We start from the raw sequence: 23,047 nt of genomic DNA, 5'->3' as shown, positions 1-23,047 counted from the left end.
AGGCGAAAGGCGTGTGTTGCCTCCGCCAGGGGGGCTTAAAGGTCCAAACATCCAGCATCAACTCAAACCCTAGGACCCCCTTTCCCCGGACACGGCTAAGCCCCGCACGGCTACACGCGGGAGGGTCCAACCCTCGTGTGCACGGGTACGTGGTGTCGCAACACACCAAACACCTGCTGACGCAGACGCCCCTGCGGGGGCACTACCACTAAGATGAAGGGATTCATCGAGATAGGTACGCGGCAGGTAAAGAAGACGTCACTTTCCCTGGGGAGAAATCCGCGCTGTGCAAACAAGGCAGGGCAGTTTGGTAATCAACTATGCGAAAGTGTCACAGCAAATACCCAACCGCCATAACGCACGTCCCTTTTCTCTCCCAGCACTCGGACACTAAGGCGCAAGCGACTCGGGAAGACTGTGTCAGTGCAGTGAGGCAAGCCTCGGAGGCGAAGACAAAAAAAACTCACATGATCCAGCGAAACTCACAGGTCGGAGTGCTGCATTTTGAATGCCATCGAGATCGCACAGAACTTCTGGGCAGCGTTAGCCTTTGTGGTTGTCTAACTAGAGGCCCGTCGACCAGACCATTCACTTGCGTAGGTGCATACCATGTGTAACTGAAATAGGATTGCAAAGTCTATACGACTCTTCCACTTAAACCAAACTGTCGTTCGCGCTTAAGTTAAGCATCGAGCTGGAACTTTTCTAATCAATTTAGTTTATTAACAAGCTTATGTGAATAACTTGCTTGTTGATCTAAGGATAAAGTTGATGCGCTCATCTTCTGCAACTAAGCCGTTCGAAACATGCAGACTATACCGCAACGGCACGGTGACGCCATCTCTCGAGGCTACAGGGAAGACGGTTTGTCTGCCGTAGTCAGGAATACTGGTGCCGCTTTCTTCTTGAGGTGAAATATTTTTTTAATGGGGTAGCTCCACACAATGTGCGCATCGAGCCTATTCGGGCCAAAACACCATCTAATTCACCCTAACATGTTAATAAAGAGTACCCAACACAATATTCCAGCTCTGTACGGAACATCAGCGTGAAGGAGCGAATAATTTAGCGCTAAGAATACAACATACCAGGTCAAACCACTTATGCACCGCTTTCTATCTGCGAATATGTCCCCCTACAAGTGAGGCAAACTTCAGGACATTTAATTTTACTCACACTAATATAAACGCTATCCAAAGCAAGGTTATCAGAGTCAGTTCACATTGGTCTGCTGAGGGGCAGCGCGGAAGTTCGAAACCGTGACAACCAACGCTGCGGTTAGCTTCTCTTGTAAGCGATTCATAGCACTGTCAATGGCTGCCTGCTCTGCACTCGTTTGTGATCGTGGACGCAGCTCACGAAACACCCTCCGGATTTTAGTGGATAGTGCAGAATAAACCTGCAGATCTTCACTGTGTAGCGGCACCCTGGGCGTTCGAACTATGTGCTGCTAGTGACAAAGGTATAGGTCTTCTGAGGCCCACAGGTAGGTTTAGCATATTACCAGGCCACGCACAGATAATCGAAAGTTCTACACTGGGATGCTCCTTACCTCGGCCAAAGAGTGTGTAGGGGATCCTTCATTGGCTGATCGGATATCACGGTTACTAATTTTTGAAAACGAGGACTTCTTTAGCGACTTCAAATCGGTTTGCGGTTTCTGGGTTCTGAGTATCTCGCCACGAGTTTCTGACCACTTTCGTCCAAATAGGGCCATTTAGGACCTCTTATACAACTATTAAAGAGTCTCAGTTTCGCCCTGAAGGCGAAGTGTCGAATGGGATCGCAAATTAAGGGATAGCTTAACGAAATAAAAATAGCAGTTTTATGGACCGTATGAAGTTGCAAACATTAGCTTATTAAGTGAATTACCCGTTATGCAGAAATTATCGCTCACTTTGTCATTATGCTGTTTCCATGTTCACTGTTAACTGCATAACTACCTCGTGATTGGAAGAAGGCTGGTGTTGTTCCCATCTTTAAGAAGGGCAACCATTTACTTATTATCAGTATCTTAATACCATCACCACTTTCTGAAATGTTTGAACATGTAATAGCTAAGCGGATTGCCGAATTTCTCGACCAAAACTCTGTACTAACTTTCAGCACGGCTTTAGAAAGGGTTATATAAAGTTAACTCAGTAAGTCGCAGTGGTTCATTCATTTTCTGCAACTCTGGATAAGGAGGGTCAAATGGACGTCATGTTACCCTATTTCAGCAAGGTATTAGACAAAGTTATTCATTACAATCGAATTACAAAACTTAAGAATATAAAACATCCAGATATATTTTTTGCATGAATTGAAGACTACTTGACAGGTCGTGCCCAGTTTGGTTCAGTTGATGAGAACAATTCGAGCTTTCTTCCTTTAATATCAGGCGTGCCTCAAGGCAGTGTTCTGGGGCCAGTGTTGTTTTTCTTTAATATAAATGACATTGTTAGCCTAGTACTACCAGGAACTCAAATCACACTGTTCCCGGCTGATTGTGTGCTCTTTCGTCAAGTTACTTGTAATAATCAACAGAATTTGAATTTAAGTATTCATAACATATTAAACTGGTGAGATGAACACGGTATGTTTCTAAACGCACAAAAGATTGTTTAACTTTGCGTACCTTCTGCAATGACATCTCTTGTTTTTATGTATAACAAGTAACCAACTACGAATATCTCGGCGATTATACCTAATAAAGTTCGCTCAAATAAGAGCGTCTCTTGCCCGTCCCCGTTTTGCGCTGTTAACAACAGAATAACTAATGATTTGTCTTGCAACCTACACATAGACAACATATGTTCTGCCGCCTTCCATAAGTTGCGTTTTCTTAAACATAAGTTCAGAAATTCTCCTTCTAACATGAAACTACTCAGTTACTTTACCTATATAAGACATAAACTAGAATATTCTTGTGTTGTGTGGTACCCCTTCAGTCGCAAATGTTCGCAAACGGTCACTTTTCTCCAAAAACGACTACTTCGGGCCAGTCGCTCTCTTCTCAATATTTCAGTCGCACGACCGTGGTCGCAAAACTGATAAACCAATGAGCGGCGCACCGGAAGTGATATTCGATGTGTCTACATCCGGCCTCCTTCCGAGTCGCGGCAAATTCCGCGTAGATTCCGAGAGTTCTCGCTGAGAACGATACTCTCCGGGATTGCGGCGTGCGGGTCGCGCTCAGCCGACACCACCTAGATAGCACAAGGCCTTTTCACTCCGATCCATGACGACATGTTACCTGGCCCGACTGCCATAGAATCTAATGGAGACACTCCCGACCAGGCAACAATGATTTAGACGTCACCGCTTTCATCACGCCAGCCTTGTAAATGGAAATTCGGGGCCAGGTAGCGTGACGTCATGGATCGGAGTAAACAGGCCTTGTGCTATCTAGGTGGCGTTGGCTCAGCCGGGTTTGCCGGTGTGAACATGAGTCGCCTTCGGTCGCTTTTCGATTGCGAGTCGCAAATGGTCGCGCGACCTGCTCAAGCCACCGGTGGGAATCACCCATAAAGCTAACATACAGATAATTGAAGCCGTGCAAAGAAAGGTTGTTAAGTTTGTTTATTGTAAATTTAAGATTACAGACTCACCGTCTGAGCTCATGGCTCCTAACAACATTGAAAAACTTAAACTACGACGAAAAAATAACCGCCTCAACTTTATTCACGTACTTCTTAATCGTAAGTTAGCCCTTGACCCACATGCATATTTATCTCCTCTGTCCACTAGACATAAACGGCATCAACACGGCCATTCTTTAACCCCGTATTTTGCTAAAGCGAATGCTTTCTAGATTTGATTTTTGCCGCCTATTATGTTATAATGGAACCGCCTAACTGATCTGAGGCAATTTTCTGTGATCTAGAGCCCTAATAAGTTCTGGTAATTTGTGGTATGTTTCTATTTTACGTAATATATTCCCACGGTACGTGCTGTTTATTGGAAATACCAACTGTATCTGGTGCGCCGTTTTCATTTACCGTAATTTTTTTGTATGTTCTCATTTATCTTTGTGCTTTTATCTTGCCTGATGTACCTGTCCTGCTTGAACCAATTCTTGGTCTGCAGTGTGAAATAAATGTGTAAAAAAACAAGAATGGTGTCCAGCGCCCACAAGCAAACATGAACACATCTCACTCGATGACCGCGGAAACTCGCCGTCAAGAACACTGGCGGGACGAAGCGCGGCAGCAGCACCAGCGAGCCAATTGAACTACGTGGTGCCTCTCACTTCAGCGCAAACGAAGACGCGAGAACATGGCGCACACTAAGCTATCAGCAATCGCGCACTCTTTGCCTCATCGCTGATCGCTCTCAAGATAGGGCAACGCACGGCCCTGTCATACGCAGCCGCCGCCGGAGTAGAACACCCGGCATCTATATAGATATGCAACTTGTAAGATTAAGCATTTAAGATACTTCGAATGTGCGTGAAACTCAAACACGGAATACTTTGAGGCCAAAAATGAAGACTAAACCGAAACACACCGTCACTTTAGACTGATAACGTATTCTTTCAAAACTTTGGTAATGTTAACTTCGTGGTTAATAAGCTCATAATCAGAAGAAACAAATAAGTGTCAAGGTTACATTTCTTCGCTTTCACGCCGAAGCCTCAACGCGGATCTATCATCGTGAGGTCACCGATTCAAGGTATTTCTTTGTATTGGGGTCGCTTTGGTGCAGTATTATTTCTGGAAGCTTCCTTAGTTTAGTGTTCTTCTTCTTGTTACAGCTAGAAAGAGCCTCCTAGCTGTGATTGTATTGTATTGGAGCTGGGGGCTTCTTCGTCTCTGTGGAACGCTGTGATCTCATGATGCATCGGCTCAATCTTTTTTCGTGTGCTGTGTCGAAATTTTCGCCTCGAACCTTGTGATTTTTGGACCACTGGTGCTGTAGCCGCTGTGGAACGGCACCTGTTCAGCGGAAATCGAACCCGTCATCTTCAGTACATCGCCGATTATCCGAAACATCCGAACCCCCGCGTCCCTACCCCGCAACGCCGGATGCGTGCGTCTGCCGTAGCAGTTGCAGCTGCCATGACTAAGGACGGCGTTGTCGACAGCGTCGACATGACTCCGGAAGACATCCTCGATTGGCGCGAGAAATTTATTTACTACGACACCAGGTAGCCTTCGCCCACTTCGTCCAGCACCCTCAAAACTCTACCGCAAGTAAGCCACATTCTGCCCCGCACTCCTCCACTCCCAGCCGCTGAATACAATATAATTCTTCGTGTACACGGTGGCATCAACTGCGCCAACATACATCCAGTCTCTCTCCGCGACATCGTCCCCAAGTACACTAGTCTCTCCATGGCTGCAGCATCGCTAGATCGACGACCAACGACGACTAGGCCAACGAAATAACAGCACAGTCATCATAAGCACTCCCTGCATGGACAGGGCTGATAGCTATTTGAAGATAGCCAGATCATGGGCAAGAGCTAGGATGTCTCCACGCACGTGACAGACCCCAAATGTTCGTGTAGGGGTATCATATAGCTGCCGGCCTCCATGGTAGAAGGGAACGTGTTGGCTAACCTTCGAGAGTCCAATCCAGCAATCAACATCCCAGCTGCTCGAAGCTTTGCAGATTCCATCCTGGTCACTTTCGAAGGCTCAAAGGTCCCCTTCTAAATTGACTACCTCTGCACAGACCTCTCACGCCGAACACGACGACAAAAAGTGAAGACGTGTACTAAGTGCCGGCAGCTTGGCCATCGACAAGACGTCTGCCCCAATAGGACCATATGAATCTGCCCAAGCTGCGGCACGCCAGATCATCCTCAGGACCACAGCTCCACTCCCACTTGCATCATCTGTAACGGAACACACGACACTGGTTCCTCAGAGTGAAAACATCATTACAAACCACGGACACCACCTCCGGCACCAGAGCTGCTTTGCGGCCAGAGCCGCAAAGCAGCTCTGGCCGCAAAACCACGGCCACAGCGTCGCAGTTCCCAGCATCGAAGCAAGCTTAGCCTCCGCTGACTCCCCGCAGCGAAGAGAGACAGCCCATAAACCATACAAAGGCGAGCTGGGCAGGAGTAGTCTCCACAGATAGCAGCTCCACACAACATGCTGATAGCTCTCTCATCAAATATTTGTTAAATCAGAACAAAATGCTTCAAAAGGAAATCTAGCAGCTCAAAGCAGTGCTCCACTCCCCCATCGAAATCCCTGACACTCCTGTTGCTGCTTCCAAACCACTACCACAAACGCTTGCGCCCACACTCACACGTCCCCCGACAGAACAAATTGACATTCTTGTACCCACTGCTACGACGAAAGCCGCAACTCCAACGCCGCCTTCGTCACACAACGCAGCTCCCACACACAAAGGGAAGAATTCCGGAGTAATAGACACCAAGGACACCGTTGAATACTCTATATTTGTCTTCACTGACCCCATGTACATCCTCCAAAACAAACTTGTTCCCCTTGAAACTCGGCTGCAGGTCAAGCTTGGTGCATTTATTTGTGAGGCATCTGCACAGTTCTTCAGATTGCAAGGGCTAACCGACAGCTCGGGAAGGCGCTCCACAACGTCACAAGTTCCCATACTTCAAAACGATGAAAATAATGATGAAGCCAGACCGTAGCCTAGTCAACTGGCAGTGAAACTGCAGGGGGTTCTGCAAAAAGCGCACATGTCTAACGCTATTTCTACAGAGTGTTAACGAGCTCCCTGACATTATAGCCTCACAGGAAACACATGGGAAAGTCATGCTACCTGGATACAGCACGTTTCAAGACCCTCGCATAGAGAAGCCCAACACTGCCATACTTGGAAGACGACATCTTTCTGTTAAATGGGACACATTCAGCAGTATTGAAATCCCTCACGATTTCATCAAAATTCTACCTCAAAGCCACAAACAACCCACCCTATGCGTGTTGAATATTTATAGCCCTCCCAATGTTCGACAATACCGCTTTGAGCACATACTTGCTCAAGCTAAAGCTAACGCCAATAAACAGCCGCTAGTCGTAACGAGCGACTTCAATGCCCCCCATCAAATTGGGGCCACTCTGCATCCACCCCTAAGGGAAGAGCTCGGTGGCAGCACATACAAAATTAAGATTTCGCTATCTGCAATGACTTTACTCTTCCTACCCGGCCAGGAAATAGCGTCAATAGGGATACATGCCCCGACCTACTTCACCCTAACTTAGGAATCGACCATTACGTCCTCGAACTCCGTGTAGATGTTAAGCACAGATGGTTAGCCACGAAACTACTAAGGCTTACCATTTGGATTGAATTCAGGGAATCTGGCTGCAACACTAATGAAGAAACCATTACCGACATTGAGCAATGGGCAAACGCCTTGCAGGCAGACATAGAGGCCCATACCACCACTCTCCCGCTAGACACACCGTTGGCCACAATTGATTCCAAGCTCCTACACATGAGGCAAGCGAAGCAAGCTTTGCTTAGGAAATGGCTAACTGCACGTTAGAATCACAAACTCCGAATCAGAATCGCCAAATTAGACTCTCAGATTCAACAATACGCTGTCAAATTGGCGGCACAGCAGTGAACTCAGGTTTGCGAAGGAGCACCTGGTAATCTTAGCACTAAAAAGACCTGAAAATTGCTGTGGCACCTGCTCTACCCCACCACGTCTAGACTCTGAGTCGCAACCTCGAAGAGCAACCTCACAACCTCGAAGAGCAATCCATACGCAAACTCACCGAGTATTACAACCACTGTTTCGAAGAGGGGGAGATACCCCAACAATAGAAAGCAGCCAAGGTGACCTGCATTCCAAAATTGAATAAGTCAATTCACATTGATAACTTCCGTCCAGTCTCTCTCACTTGAAGCATAGGGAAGATCTTGGAGCACGTAATGCACCTACGCCTCTCCAAATACATCGAACGTAATCACTTGTTGTCTTCAGAAATGACTGGCTTTCGCAAATCTATTTCTTGTCAGGATGTCATGCTAAGGCTTAAAGAAGACATTATCGAACCGAGTGACGCACGCGACACACAAGCGTTGCTCGGCATCGACCTCAAGTGTACCTTCAATAACGTGTCCCACTTGGCCATACTACGCGAACTTAGCCGTATAGACTGCGTGGAGCGCATCTACCGCTATATACGCAGCTTCCCATGAAGCGTACTGTGACGTTCCAATTAGGTAATGAACAATCAGGTAAAATAGGTTAAGGAAGCACTGGCACCCCCCAAGGGCAGTATTTTCCCCCCTCCTCCTCAATTTGGCTATGTGACCTATAGCTTTCACTTTCAAGAAGATTCCTGACCTCTGATTAACACTGTACGCGGACGATATTACACTGTGGATGACCGGCGGTTCTGACGGGCACACCCAACACACTCTACAAGCAGCAATTGATCAGGTCGAACATGTAGATCCTGAATTGAACCTGAGATGCTCCCCCAACAAATCACAGCTTCACCATCTGCCCCCCACGAGACGCTTCAGGACTTCACCCCGAATATCCAGCTCACGATTGAAGCGTACCCTATACCCCAGGTAGACAGGATAAGGGTCCTAGGATGACACCTCCAATGCAACTGAGCAAATCAGCATACCGTGCAAGCGCTACAAACAACGGTAGATTTTATGTTCCGCCTGATAGGGAGGCTCTCCAACAAACATGGAGGGCTTCGAGAGAAGGAGCTAATTCAGCTAATCAAGGCTTTTGTCATAAGCAAAATCACCTTCGCACTACCTTCACTCTCTAGGCAGGAAGAGGATACTGTGAATTGCTTAATCCGCACGATACACTAAGCCGGTCTTGGTTTTCCAATTAGAACATCAACCCAAACGGTGATGGCCACTGCCACACAATTGCAGCAATTGCAGCGGTGGCGTAGAGGTAGAACACCCGCCTCACGTGCAAGAGGTCCGTGGTTCGAATCGCGGTGCCGGCAATTTTCCACCGGATTAATAAAAAAAAATCCGCGTGTTGATAAAATTGCATAAACAGGCCTGGAGTGTGGCCTGATATGGGTGACCAGAACCGGTAACGCACTCCCTCACCAGAGCAGGATTGGCCACCCTGGTGCAGTACTTGGCCACAACCTCCTATATGAACAACACAATCAAACCCCGGCCCTCAGTCCCCAGCAGCTGCGAAGCAACTGACCACGGCGGCGGTCAGACCTGCGACACTGTAGAGGGTGCTAAGAATCACTGGCTCCGGACAGGCCGCCATTGGAATATGAGCCTGGCAACGTTTAACGCTAGAACGTTATCTAGTGAGGCGAGTCTAGCAGTGCTATTGGAGGAATTAGAGGGCAGTAAATGGGATATAGTAGGGCTCAGTGAAGTTAGGAGGCCAAAAGAAGCATATACAGTGCTAAAAAGCGGGCACGTCCTGTGCTACCGGGGGTTAGCAGTGAGAAGGGAACTAGGCGTCGGATTCCTGATTAATAGGAATATAGCTGGTAACATACAGGAATTCTATAGCATTAACGACAGGGTGGCAGGTCTTGTTGTGAAACTTAATAAGAGGTACAAAATGAAGATTGTACAGGTCTACGCCCCTACATCCAGTCATGATGACCAGGAAGTCGAAAGCTTCTATGAAGACGTAGAATCGGCGATGGGTAGAGTGAAAACTAAATACACTATACTAATGGGTGACTTTAATGCCAAGGTAGGCAAAAAGCAGGCTGGAGACAAGGCAGTGGGGGAATATGGCATAGGCACTAGGAATATCAGGGGGGAGTTATTAGTAGAGTTTGCGGAACAGAATGATATGAGGATAATGAATACCTTCTTCCGCAAGCGGGATAGCCGAAAGTGGACGTGGAGGGGCCCGAACGGCGAGACTAGAAATGAAATAGACTTCATACTCTGCGCTAACCCTGGCATCATAAAAGATGTGGACGTGCTCGGCAAGGTGCGATGCAGTGACCACAGGATGGTAAGAACTCGAATTAGCCTAGACCTGAGAAGGGAACGGAAGAAACTGGTACATAAGAAGCTGATCAATGAGTTAGCGGTAAGAGGGAAAATAGAGGAATTCGAGATCAAGCTGCAGAACGCGTATTCGGCTTTAACTCAGGAAGAGGACCTTAGTGTTGAAGCAATGAACGACAATCTTGTGGACATCATTAAGGAGAGTGCAATGGAAGTCGGTGGTAACTCCGTTAGGCAGGATACCAGTAAACTATCGCAGGAGACAAAAGATCTGATCAAGAAACGCCAATGTATGAAAGCCTCTAACCCTACAGCTAGAATAGAACTGGCAGAACTTTGCAAGTTAATCAACAAGCGTAAGACAGCTGACATAAGGATGTATAATATGGATAGAATTGAACGTGCTCTCAGGAACGGAGGAAGCCTAAAAACAGTGAAGAAGAAACTAGGAATTGGCAAGAATCAGATGTATGCGATAAGAGACAAAGCCGGCAATATCATTACTAATATGGATGAGATAGTACAAGAGGTTGAGGAGTTCTATAGAGATTTATACAGTACCAGTGCCACCCACGACGATAATGAAAGAGAAAATAGTCTAGAGGAATTCGAAATCCCACAGGTAACGCCGGAAGAAGTAAAGAAAGCCTTGGGAGATATGCAAAGGGGGAAGGCAGCTGGAGAGGATCAGGTAAGAGCAGATTTATTGAAGGATGGTGGGCAGATTGTTCTAGAGAAACTGGCCACCCTGTATACGCAATGCCTCATAACGTCGAGCGTACCGGAATCCTGGAAAAACGCTAACATAATCCTAATCCATAAGAAAGGGGACGCCAAAGACTTGAAAAATTATAGACCGATCAGCTTACTGTCCGTTGCCTACAAACTATTTACTAAGGTAATCGAAAATAGAATCAGGAACACCTTAGACTTCTGTCAAACAAAGGACCAGGCAGTATTCCGTAAAGGCTACTCAACAATAGATCATATTCACACTATCAATCAGGTGATAGAGAAATGTGCGGAATATAACCAACCCTTATATATAGCTTTCATTGATTACGAGAAAGCATTTGATTCTGTCGAAACCTCAGCAGTCATGGATGCATTACGGAATCAGGGTGTAGACGAGCCATATGTAAAAATACTGAAAAATATCTATAGCGGCTCCACAGCCACCGTAGTCCTCCATAAAGAAAGCAACAAAATCCCAATAAAGAAAGTCGTCAGGCAGGGAGATACGATCTCTCCAATTCTATTCACAGCATGTTTACAGGAGGTATTCAGAGACCTGGATTGGGAAGAAATGGGGATAAAAGTTAATGGAGAATACCTTAGTAACTTGCGATTCGCTGATGATATTGCCTTGCTTAGTAACTCAGGGGACCAACTGCAATGCATGCTCACTGACCTGGACAGGCAAAGCAGAAGAGTGGGTCTAAAAATTAATCTGCAGAAAACTAAAGTAATGTTTAACAGTCTCGGAAGACAACAGCAGTTTACAATAGGCAGCGAGGCACTGGAAGTCGTAAGGGAATACATCTACTTAGGGCAGGTAGTGACTGCGGATCCGGATCATGAGACAGAAATAATCAGAAGAATAAGAATGGGCTGGGGTGCGTTTGGCAGGCATTCTCAGATCATGAACAGCAAGTTGCCATTATCCCTCAAGAGAAAAGTGTATAATAGCTGTGTCTTACCAGTACTCACCTACGGGGCAGAAACCTGGAGGCTTACGAAAAGGGTTCTACTCAAATTGAGGACGACGCAACGAGCTATGGAAAGAAGAATGATAGGTGTAACGTTAAGGGATAAGAAAAGAGCAGATTGGGTGAGGGAACAAGCGCGAGATAATGACATCTTAGTTGAAATCAAGAAAAAGAAATGGGCATGGGCAGGACATGTAATGAGGAGGGAAGATAACCGATGGTCATTAAGGGTTATGGACTGGATTCCAAGGGAAGGGAAGCGTAGCAGGGGACGCCAGAAAGTTAGGTGGGCGGATGAGATTAAGAAATTTGCAGGGACGGCATGGCCACAATTAGTACATGACCGGGGTTGTTGGAGAAATATGGAAGAGGCCTTTACCCTGCAGTGGGCGTAACCAGGCTGATGATGATGATGATGATGATGACACTAAATACCCTTCAATAATTAACCGATGCACATCTTTCATCGCAATACCACAGACTCACCACTACTGAAGCTGGGCGTGAGATCCTGAGACAACTTCATCATGCTCCACCATTCAACGAGAGCAAGCGACATCAACTTCCTCATGACATACACCGCCAATACCACATCCAGCCCCTACCAAGAAACATGCACCCCGAATTTCGCATCAAACGGCACAACTTTAGAGCCAAGGCGGTACAAGACACCTATGGACAGGCTGTAGGAGTCTACTATATCAACGCTGCGGCATACACCACTTGACATCGTTATGCTCTAGCGGTCGTAGACAACCAGGGCAACACTCTTTCTTCAGCATCAGTCAAGACCACCTCGGCGGGCGACGCGGAAGAGGTCGCCATTGCATTCGCATCGGGGCTACCCGATTGCGACGTCATCATTAGTGACTCTAAGACTGCTGTCCGGAACTTCAGTGACTGGTACATTAACAACCTCGATAATTTTCTACTGTCGCTCACCCAACAGAAAACGACATCGTTCTCGTCTGGACTCCAGCCCACCAAGGACTCCAAGGCAACGAAATAGGTCATGCCGCTACTCGCGGATTCGTGGACTGAGTATCTGCAAATTTGGGCCTAACTCAAGAACCAAATGACTCCTAACAACATACCAATAAAGACACACTCGTCACTTCCATGAAATTCGTACACATTACAGACACCAACGCCTATTGTATCCACCTCTCTCTGTGCCTAGAACGCACCAGAGAGAAATACTGTGGCGCCAACTACAAACTCCCACTTTTTTTCCCGCGCACTTTGCACTTATTCTTTCCCGCCACACACCCGACACCCAAGTGTCGCTTTTGCCCTGTCCCTATAGCAGATCTCTCCCATTTCATGTGGCGATGCCCCATCAAAACTCCCTCCCCCATCCGCACTCTCAAACTACTAATTAGTAGCGAGGAGCTGTGGGAGACTGCCCTGCGCCGCTCCGGTCCTACCCTACAGGACCGAGTCCTGAGGTGGGCTGAAGAGGTAGCGGAGGCCTACAACGACTGGTAAACGGACGTCTAGCTACATAATGTGGTGACGCACGCCTGCTGGGACTGGAGTACTTAGACCTCCCTCTCTCCTCGCCGGTCCCTCTCCTCTCTTAAAAGGGGAATAAAATTCATTCTTTCATAACAGCGGGGGGATTTCTTGCGCAGCACTGCAAAATGTGTGGTTGCGAACCTGCCTTAGAGGAATGCGTCATTCTAGATCGTAGTCGTAATCAGCTCACACCAGAACTCATCGAAGCAAAGGCTACCATAGGTCTGAGCCATGAATGTGTAAGCTCACCTTCATTATCATTATCAATCAATGAATTGGCGTATCCCAAACTGCCACTACAGGCTGTCTGAATATGTTTTCGCATGGTTACTATCGGTTTTATTGCTCGGTTTTGTGTAATCTCTTGATGTCACATGGTTCGCTAAGTGTATAAGTAGCCTTCTGTGTCAAGAAATAAACCATCATTTGGAAGTTAGCGCTCACTCTCTTATCCGTTCCCATTCATTACCCCTTTCACCTTCCTTTTTGCTCTTTCTGAGCTGCGCTACAAGCCTAAAAATTCACGACATACCAACTCGCCCAAACTGCAACGCTTTTGACTTATCAAAGCATTCGCTTTTGCTTTCTTTTATTTGGTATCCCAGAAACATAAGCTGAGAATTAAGAAGAAAGATTTGTCTTTTTAAAATTCCTTCAAAGTACTCAACCTTAACGCCTTAGAAGATGCCGGCTTCATATGAAATTTGGGAACGCTCTACCTGACGCTCTTTGTTTAATCTTTCTCGTCATATTTCATCATTCATCGCTATGATGGCAGGGATTCACATGACGCTTCAGACATCTTCTTTTCTTAGTGGAAAACGCCCACGCCGTTTCCCTTTGTACGGCACCATTCAGCCCCAGAAACTCAAGATGCAGTTTAAGTGTTTCGGCGGCTGTTATATGTTAAACGGCACAATCAATACGACAATGCAGGACAGGTTTCTGCCATGTCTATGCAAGACTAATGACGAATGATTTTAATTTTCTTTTGTTTTAGGTAAGGAGGCCCTCGGTATTGACAGGTAGCTTTATAATCCTACTTGCGCAGCATGCTTCGCATAAAAGTTGAAGAGCCTTTAAAAAATATAACCCGCCGACTGGCAGGGAATCCTTGGCAGTAGTGTGATGTAGCCTTTAGTAACAAATATGCTTCGGTGGCTCCATTGGCAGTGCAGCATTTACCAAACTTTCCAGAAGATGCAGGAATTCTCATGTCAAGGGTTGGCAGTGCAGCATTTAGCAAACTTTACAGAAGGTGCAGGAATTGTCATGTCAAGGATTGACCGACGTGCAGCTTTTGAATTCGGTGTCACTGATGCGAAATAACGTCTTGTTCCCCACGAAATGGAGGACATAACAGCATATATAGCATGGAACGAGCCTTATAAAATTTACAAAACGTCAACGAATCGTCATGTCAAGGATTGACTGACGGGCTAGTTGGGTTCATTGTCAGAAAGAGCAGCACGTCAAGACTGGACGCACACCAATAACCCCACAAACTGTGTCTGGTTCCTCCAGCGGTAGTACCCACAAAGTAATACACTATTGGCGTCGCGCATACGATCAGATTACAATACTATGACGCTATCTCGTAGTCTCGTGCGACACTTTTCTTTCCTCTTCCCCCTTTCGCCATACTTTCACTCTCCACTCTTCCACCTCATGCTTTCACTGTAGCCTCCTCCTGCGCTCTCCTCCACGCGCTCACTGCTTTAATCTCCAGCTGGGCTCCGCGTTTGCTTTCCTCTTTCGCTGCGATCGTTGACTCGCTTCAGAGGGACAACACTTCGACGCTCACCGCTGGAATTGTCCACTAGAGGTTGCGCCCTAAAACGATTGATAGTGATGTTATACTGTTTCAATTGTGCATTTAGGTACTTGCATCCCCAGTACAAACCGTTGCCTGCAGTCCACTATTATGTATGCTCCTTGCTTCTACTTCAGCTGAGCATATGTCCATAATATTGCCACATCCTATATGGTCGCCGCGGGTATGTGCCAGGCGATGAGAACGACGCTGAAGTGGCGCGGGAGTGGCAAAAACAGGGACGACAACGACGTCGCGTTGACTGCTCTCATAAAAGTGCTTTTACACGTCTTCTACGCCGACTTTCCCGTCTTCTAATAGGCTGCGACACTGGTGGAGGTGCTGGGTAGGATTGTCTCATGCTCGGCACCCATTCGCGGAGCCATACCTCGAAAGCGGAATCACCTTCGTTCATCGAAACTCCTGTTCACCGGTACAGTCGCCGCCTGCTAGGCCTCACGCCCGAGTTCAACCCTTTGCAGGACCCTGCTGGAACGCATCAACCTACTTCCGCTATGGCTACTGCAACTCCATCGCAGGTGACGCTGCAGAATCCTAAGATACCATAAAGTTTCCATGGCGACGCTTTTGAGGATGTCCAAGACTGGCTTGACCAATTTGAGCGTGTCGCCAGTTATAATGACTTAGAGACATAAAATAGACATTAGAGAGCAAAAGCTCTCTAATGTCTATTTTGCGCTTCAAGACAGTGCGCGGACGTGGTTTGTGAACCGGGAGAGAAATTTGACCACGTGGGATGCCTTCCGCACCCAGCTGCTAGATACGTTCAATAGTAGCGACAGAAGAGACAACGCGCAGCGCCTACTTGAATCCCGTATTCAAAAACCAAACGAGGGCGTTGCCATGTCTGCAGAAGACATGGCCCGCCTTTTCCGCCGAGCAGACCCTGAGATGGCCGAAGAAAAGAAGTTGCGCTATCTCTTGCGCGGAGTGAAGGAGGAACTCTTTGCCGGGCTCGTGAGGAACCCACCGACGACAGTGGCCGAATTTACCAAGGAGGCTACCGCTATAGAACGGGCACTACAGCAACGGTACCGCCAATATGATCGCAAGAGCTCACCGGTGAATGCTTCCATTCTACCTGAGAGCTGCAGCACGTCTCTACGTGAAGTAGAGACGTGCTGCCACCGCCATCGCCGCCACCCCCGACGCCCTATTTTCGACAGTCACAGCCGCCGCCAAGTATGCCGTATCGCCGCCAGTCGATCGCTGCGCCTCGTTTCTACAGTGAATCCTCTGCCGGCTGCCCGCTTCGAAGGACCGATTTGTGGCGCACCGCTGACCGCCGGCCGCTATGCTTTCATTGCGGCGAAGCAGGACATGTTTACCACGCGTGCCACTACCGCGCCGCTGGGTATCCAAAATTTTCCAGCTGCAGTTACCCTGTGTCTGATGCTGCGCGTAGCCGCGACGGAAATTCTACAAACTTTCGGCCAGAAGGTTCAACGACGCCTCTATCACGTTCCCCCTCTCCGGCTCGTTACACCCCACCGACCCGTCGCGATTTTTCTGACGCCTCTAGGGGCAGGTCCCCTAGCCCGCGCCGGGGAAACTAGACGCAGCGACCTCCGGGGGTGAGGTTGCAAACCAGCTAGCTACCCAAGAGCCCCCATCTCCGACGATCGACGACTCTACAACTCCGACGACTCCAACCACACCTCCTGTAACCGACGCCATCAGCGCCGATCTTATCGTTTGCATTGACGGCCACCAAGTGGCCGCTCTCGTCGATACTGGTTCGCATTTTAGAGCGCAGCTCTTTGGCGTCCGTTCCTGGGTTTCGCGTCGTCGTCGTCGGCGTTGTCGTCGGCCTCGTAACCAGCTCGCCGACGAATCTGCTGCTCCGCCGCCGCGCATGCGCGCTGTTGGCTCTCCGGGCGAGGGAGGATGATGGAAGGGAGGAGGACAGACTGTGGAGGAGGGCTGGCTACACAAATGGCTCTTTGGCGTCCGTTCCTGGGTTTCGCGTCGTCGTCGGCGTTATCGTCGGCCTCGTAACCAGCTCCGCCCCCCTTTCATCACCCCAGCGCTAGCAGCGACCGACTGATACCGCTTTCGTGAGTCCGCTACCGCACTCACGAAAGACGTCGTGCACTTCCTGCAACTCGCATTAACCGTCCATCGATCCACACCGATGTTAGTAGTGGGGAACTTTAATGTTGACATAAAGACAAACAGCAATTTCCAAACACTTATGCGGGAGAACATCCCGTTCCTCTCGCTCGTAACGCGTCCCACGGCTGTGACAACCTCGCGAGGCACTTGTATAGATCTCGTCTTTGAGAATCAAGCATTGGTGTACCAAGTCGAACATATATCAGTCTATTTCTCCGACCACAAAGCTTCCTTCATGACTGTCAAGAACTGTTAGTGGAGTCTTTGTTAAAGGAATACGTGTGAAAAATTAAAAAAAAATTCTGTGATAGCGCATACATGTGTTGCTCGATTTCTTTGCCTCAATCTATCGAAAAGGTGAAACAGCTTATTTGCTGCGCTCAAATTTCGCATTAGGAAGCAACGTAATCGTCGGTAATTTTTTTTTGATAATCAGTCAAAAGCTGGCCGACAGGCTGCGAAAAGTGAAGACGCCGTGGACCGGGCCCAACATCAGAACTTCCGGTGGCCAGTTGATGACGCCGATTGGAAAATGCACAGCCAGAATAGTAATCGCCGGTGCAACTTTCGTCGCCACCCTCGTCATTCTCTTTGAGTGTTGTAAAGAACTTATATTGGGGATGGATGTTTTGAGAGAGTATGGTGCAGTGATTAATGTCCATGACCTCGTCGTCACATTTTCGACGAGTTCAGACGACGTCGACCCCGCGGAGCACCAGCGACTCCGCTTACGTATCACCGACGACGACGTCACGCTTCCGCCGTGAAGCTGTTCCCTCGTGCCTGTAATCTGCGACAGCTTCAACACTGGCACTGGCGTCGCTGAACACATCGACGCACTGGTACTGAGTCAACGCGACATCATTGTCGTCCCTGTTTTTTCCACTCGCGCGCCACTTCAGCGTCGTTCTCATCGCCTGGCACATACCCGCGGCGACCATATAGGATGTGACCATATAGGACCCGGCAAGCTAGCTGGACTGCTGCATCCTGTTCAGATACCGCAAGCGCGGTTCGAACAAATTGGCATGGACCTTCTAGGTCCGTTTCCACTGTTTACTGCCGGAAATAGATGGATAATCGCCGTCACAGATTATCTTACTCGATACGCCGAAACAGGTGCTATCCAACGTGGAACAGCACCCGAAGCAGCGCGATTTTTCGTCGAAGCCATCGTCCTAAGGCATGGCGCTCCCGCAGTGGTCATAACAGACAGAGGATCTGCGTTCACGGCTGCGCTTCTGGATACCGTGTTGCGACTAAGTGGTACCACTCACCGAAAGACCACGGCTTATCATCCCCAAACCAATGGGGTGACAGAACGTATGAACAAGACACTGGCAGACATGATGAGTATGTACATCGACGTCGACCACAAGAACTGGGACGAGATTTTACCATCCGTTACATTTGCGTATAACACGGCTCGCCAAGAGACAACACGCGTGACGCCTTTCAACCTCGTTTACGGACGCGAGGTGACAACAATGTTGGACGCAATGCTGCCACACGAGTGCGGTGACGACGAGACTGGTGCCGAGGAGTTTACGCAACGCGCAGAGGAAGCCAGGCAGCTTGCGCGTTTCCGAATCCAAGAACGACAGGAATACGATGCCCGACACTACAATCTTCGGCACAGACCCGTCACATACAACGTCGGTGTCCGGGTGTGAGTCTGGACTCTGATTCGTCGGCTGGGGCTGTCTGAGAAGCTCCTGCGAAGATACTTCGGCCCGTACACAGTTCTGCGCCGCATCAGCGATGTGAATTATGAAGTTGTCTCCGACAGCCTTAACTGCTCCAAACGCCGGCGGCATCTGCCTGAGGTTGTGCACGTGCTTTGTATGAAGCCCTACATTTCCTCGTGACCTCAACTTTGCTCCGTCTGTGCACAGCCTTCGGCGGTTGGTGCATCGGGACGATGCCTTTTTTTTTTCAAAGGGGGGGGGGGGGCAAATGCCACATCCTATATGGTCGCCGCGGGTATGTGCCAGGCGATGAGAACGACGCTGAAGTGGCGCGCGAGTGGAAAAAACAGGGACGACAACGACGTCGCGTTGACTGCTCTCATAAAAGTGCTTTTACACGTCCTCTACGCCGACTTTCCCGTCTCCTAATAGGCTGCGACAATATCTTATTGCGATATAGCAACGATATTGATTCTAGAAGCCTGTTGGCACCGTCGGACCCGTTCCCTGCGGTGACGCCTTCGACAGGTCAGTCACGGGTCCTCATGTTTAGGATTAGATGGTCTCGAGGGACGCGAGAGACGTGCATTGCGCTTGGCGGCAAAAAATGACGGCTTCCGGAAAGTACTACACAATTCGCACCGCGCATACGATCAGATCACAATAGTATGGCGCCATCTCGTCGTGTCTTGCGGCGCTCTGCTTATCTCGTCGCCCCTCTGCCATGCTCTCCTTCTCCGCTTTCCGCCTCCTACTTTCACTGCAGCGTCCTTTACCGCTTTCCTGCTCGCGCTCTCCGCTTCCATCTCCCCGCTGCTCTCCACATTCGCTTTCATTTTCTCTGTGCCCGTCCACTCGGTTACGAGGAACAACGCCGACGCTCGCCGCAGGAATGGGCGCGTAAGGACTGCCCTCTAAACATTTGATAGTGACGTTGGACTGTATTAATCCTGCATATGAGTGCTTGCATCCCCAACAAAACCCCTTGCCTGCTGTAATCTTTTATATATCTTCGTTTCTTCTACTTCAGCTGGGGTCATATCCGTAATATTTTACTGCGATAGCAATCATATGCATGTAGAAAACCATTGGCGCTGTCGGCCCCGTCGCCATGCGGTCACGCTATCGATGGCACAGGCGCGGGAAGTGTTGTTTAGGGTTAGAACGTCTCGAAGGACGCGGTAGACGTGCAGTGCGCTTGGCCACAAAACACGACAGAGCCGGTTGCCCACACCATGGACGAAGGAAGAAAAGAAAACTAAGAGGGAGCGTCACCCGAGCGTCACGAGGGAGCCATGGGGCCACGTGGGAAGTAACGAGTGGTTTTCTCCTACCCCGCATGTTGTTCTTTGCATCAAATGCAGCGCATGCAACCAAGAAAAGGCATTGGGCGCCTCATCAGCGACGATGGAATTGTGATAATCGTCGATAACTTGCGCTTAACACGGCCGTAACGGGAGTTCCCAGTGCTCTCGCTTCGAAACCCATCTAAAATGCCGGAGCCTGGTCTGGTGTATGGTCAAATCCGCTCTTGTGCACCTTACACTGCAGTGTTTATTTTCTATACATATCTTTGTCCCACTGTCTTGCACCTTCAACCACCGCACGCAACAACGTAACGTGTGGTGGTTCGGTGCGTTACCTGAATTACATAACAAAGGCTGACTGCGTCACATGCTTGAAGCTTCACTAACTTCAGCGTTCGTTTGTCACGCCGGTCATGTGCGCCTAGTTGCGGTTCGAAGTGGCGTTTGGGCCAGCAATTCCCCAAGGCCATCGACGAATACCTCTGATCGTGGGAATCAAGAAAGAAGGGTCTATTTTACATTAGTGGCAATGGCTCCAGATAAGGAAGCCCACTCCATGCAGCAGCTTATTGAAAATCTTAGTTCACATTAGGACACGTCAGCCCCACTGCACGAAAGGTCTCCGCTTTTAATACCGTTGTCTTCCGTAGGCGGCTCCAATAGGGAATCTGATGACTGTATCGCGGCCAATCATTATCGTCGAATCAGTTACAATATCCCGCCCATGATATGGCATCGTTCCACAGCACTCCACTTCCGACGGTATAAAATAGGTGGCCGTATAGGAACATGGGAATCCAGGGTCGTCGCCCTTCTTCATTAACATTCTTCGTTGGCCCTTTCATCATTAGTACACGCTGTGAGGTAAACGTCGAACGTGAAGCTCATGAACCTAGGCGTGCACAATACGATAGAAGAGATGGCGGAAGCGCAACAGATGGCGCAGCAGGAAAGACTGACGAAAACGCGAGCGGGCAGGCTTATACTCAAAGCGATAGGGACAGACCCAAATAGATCAATGAACCCGAAGGAATCCGAAGTAGAATTGAGCGCGAAACTTCGAGACGCGATCAGAACCCCCCCCCCCCCTCCCGAGAAATATGCACCTGGAACACAATGTTAGCACGAGAAAAGCGAGAGCGAAAGCTTTGTTGAAAGAAATTGAACAGCTAGGACAACAGGCGGCCCTTGTAGACGCTGCCTGGGTCAAAGGCAAAGAGGCATACACCGCCGTGGTGGTCGACAGCCGGGACGAGGTACGGCACGCCATCACCATCTTCACTAAGGATTCCACGGTGGCGGAGCAAGCCGCGATTGCTCTAGCCATCAGGAACCGTAAATGGTCTTTCATCTATAGCGATTGCAAAGCAGCAATTAAGAGCTTTGACAAAGGCTATGTAGCTGGGACTGCGGCTAAAATTATCGACAAGGTCGAAACTATCAAAACTGAAATCCGGTGGTTTCCTGCACATATGGGACAAGTGGACGAGACTCGGCCCAACCTCAACGAGGTGACGAACGACCTGGCACGAGGACTTGCTTGCCGTGCCGGTCAGAACCGAACCGACGCCCACTACCATTCCGGGGAACATAAAGATCAGTTACTAACTTACAGCGACATCACTAAATATTACTACTTGGGGCGTAGGCGATTCCCTCTGCCACACGTAAAATTGAACAGGGCTCAGGCAGTGACGCTACGTTTACTGCAAACCGGGACGCACCCCACTCCGTATTTCATAAATAAAATTCACCCAGAAAGAGAAATTAGGAAAGAATGTAACGTGTGCGATGGCATCATTGACATCAGACACATGCTGGCGGGCTGTCCCGCGACTCTCGCCGACCCCGAAGAAAAATGGCTTTACTGGCACAAGTTGATAACAAGCTCTTCATATCAAGATCAGCTACGGGCTGTCCAGAGGGTCCACGATGACGCCATAAGGCTCGGCCTGGCGGTGCCGACGTGGACGCGGCCCGCCTCGGTCTGAAAAGACCGGGCTTCAGGACACTAATAAAGTTTTGTGAATGAATGAATGAATGAGGTAAACGTAAATGGTTCTTTTGTGGACCCGTCAACATGAAGTACCAACGCTGCATTGACTTCGGGGTAGGCGCTGATAAAAAGGGGTGGGGGTGGCCTCGTTGTAATTGTCTAATTAAGGCCCTTGACTGCGTTGAGACTTAACAGCCTCTTCCGAACTCCTCGCAGCAGACGCATCCATAGCCATCCTTCAAAACTTATGGTAGCGCTAAAAGGGACGAACACACGGTGAAAAGGTGACACGACTGTGCCGTCGTGTCGTCTTTTCACCGTGCGTTTATTCTTTTAGGGCTAACATCAGTTTTAAACAATGCATCACCAACTAGCCCAGCACCAAGCTTTATTATAGCAATCCTACTGCACTGTAAAATAATTTACACCCTTAAAAGTGAAGGCAAAGTGTAAATGTGTCTATGACTCGCACCATTAGAGTTTCACTTATATAAACGGCATCCTAAGGGTGTGGGTTATAGACACATATACACGATTTTTCACTTTTAAGGGCGCAAATTATTTTAGTGTAGAATCTACGGCTAGCCTGTCATGTGACTAGGGCCTATTTCTACTCTATATTCCTTTTTATGAATAGTCTTGAAGTTTGTCAGGTGACGCTCCCTGCTAGTGGATTCCTTCCGCCATGGACCACACCCTCACGCTGCGTCAAGTCGGCTCTACATGGTTGCAACTGCAGCGTTCGTCTACAGTGTTGCTTCCGTTAAGGATAAGTGTGCATGGCGCAGCGTAAGGCGTACACTGACCTGAATGGAAAGGATAGTAAATGTCAGGCTACTTATATCTAATTATTTCCTCTCGCGCTGACAACCATTGTGACACGCCTGCTCACAACGCTGCACGATTCCATCAATTCTGCGTGACAGCTACTTTACGATTTGCTGTGTCGCGCTATCTCACCCTCACCTAGTGTT

This window comes from Dermacentor albipictus, unplaced genomic scaffold (genome assembly GCF_038994185.2).
Source record: "Dermacentor albipictus isolate Rhodes 1998 colony unplaced genomic scaffold, USDA_Dalb.pri_finalv2 scaffold_15, whole genome shotgun sequence".
Taxonomy (NCBI): domain Eukaryota; kingdom Metazoa; phylum Arthropoda; class Arachnida; order Ixodida; family Ixodidae; genus Dermacentor; species Dermacentor albipictus.
The sequence above is the reverse complement of the archived record's forward strand: the minus strand, read 5'-3'. Positions refer to the sequence as shown.